This window comes from Ranitomeya variabilis, chromosome 4, assembly GCF_051348905.1.
Source record: "Ranitomeya variabilis isolate aRanVar5 chromosome 4, aRanVar5.hap1, whole genome shotgun sequence".
Lineage (NCBI taxonomy): Eukaryota > Metazoa > Chordata > Amphibia > Anura > Dendrobatidae > Ranitomeya > Ranitomeya variabilis.
Window position 1 is genome coordinate 636,247,065 of NC_135235.1, and position 1,976 is coordinate 636,249,040.

Genomic DNA, 1,976 nt, shown 5'->3' on the forward strand with positions numbered 1-1,976 from the left:
TTATAACTTGGGTTTGGATCTTTATTCTTTAAATGTTAAGATATTGCCTTAGAATCTAATGAGTTGAGCAGGAGCTGGAATGTGCATAGATCCAGTGAAAGTAGAATTACATAGTATATTGTATCGTTCAAAAGTGATAATTTAGAATATAAATCTGTTTTTTCTTAGGTCAGCAGCACAACATGTTGGGAAATTTTTTACCCTGGGAGCTGAAAAGAGGCTGAAATTTTAATTGACACAGCATTATATAATGTGCACCAAACTTACCCTTTATCCCAGAAAATGTTACCAAATTGTTGAAATGTATCCCTATAAATTGCTTTCTTCTAAAACAGTGACTACACTATTCTTCATCCCAGAAGATGAAGCTCATTCATCCCCTTTTCAGACATTAGCTAAGGTGTTTTAATGTAAGTGCTAGAAATAATGACCACAATTTTTTTTTTCTCCTTTCTAGTTTTACTAGAAATGTTTACAACGTACTGTACCAGTCAAAAGTTTGGAAACACATGTTCATACACCGTATTCTTGTTTTTAAACATAAGCAAAAAAAAAACGGCTAAAAGGCCGTAGCCAGCTCACCAATCAGACCATCCGACACAGAGCACGAGAGTTCGTCCTGACCGGGACGCCAAGCAGCAGCAAATGTGAAAAGACGTAGATACTCCAGCTCTCGTAAAACGGTAAATTTCTTTATTCATCCAAGAACATCTTAAAAAAGGATAATCCTTACATATCGTGGACAGTACAGGTGAATGCAAAGGGAATAAACGGCAACGCGTTTTGATCAGTAGATCTTACGCCAATAACATTCAACAGTGAATACTACATATATAGTGATTTTCAACCTATCACAGGTTTACAAATGATCACATGATTGACCAAAAGGTCCTAAATACACATATGACAAAACAAAATTTCAATAAAACATCAAACGTATACATTAAAAAAGCTGTAACATTTTAGCAATAATGATACAAAATTTCATTTCTTTTGTTTAAGCCTGCGGGGAAACGAGTATTAAGATTATAGATCCAAAACACCTCCCTCTTGAGGAGGCGTCTCTTAATGTCTCCTGTTGTGAATTCTGCTCTTGGGTTCCCTCCGGTGGTTGCTGGTGGTAATACAGTTGTCCCTGGGTTGCAGTCCTGGGCAGGTGTCCCTGCTGATTGCAGCTCTGATTGGGGTATTTAGGTGTGCAGGATTCATTAGCCCTTGCCAGTTGTCCATTGTTCTTGGAGGTTATGCATCTCTGTCTGGTTCCTCCTGCCCTGCTGCCAAATCAGCCAAGATAAGTGTCTGGTTTTGTCTCTGCAGCACACATGCTGTGTGCTTTACAATTCAGTGCTATTCATTGTTTTTTCTTGTCCAGCTTAGACTGTGTTTGGATATTTTCAGTCAAGTTGGATTCTCAGGAGATGCAGATATACATTCCATGTCTTTAGGCTACGTTCACATTTGCGTTGTGCGCCGCAGCGTCGGCGCCGCAACGCACAACGCAAACAAAACCGCAGCAAAACGCATGCACAACACTGCGTTTTGCGCCGCATGCGTCCTTTTTTTCATTGATTTTGGACGCAGCAAAAATGCAACTTGCTGCGTCCTCTGCGCCCGGACGCGGGCGCCGCAGGGACGCATGCGGCGCAAAACGCAAATGCGACGCATGTCCATGCGCCCCCATGTTAAATATAGGGCCGCATGACGCATGCGGCGACGCTGCGGCGCCCGACGCTGCGGCGCAGACCACAAATGTGAACGTAGCCTTAGTTAGATGGTGGAATTTTTGTATTATCTGCTGTGGATATTTTTAGGATTTTAATACTGACCGCTTAGTATTCTGTCCTATCCTTTCCTATTTAGCTAGCGTGGCCTCTTGCTAAATCCTGATTTCTGCCTGCGTGTGTCTTTCCTCTAATACTCAGTCAATATTTGTGGGGGGCTGCCTATCCTTTGGGGTTCTGCTCTGAGGCAAGATA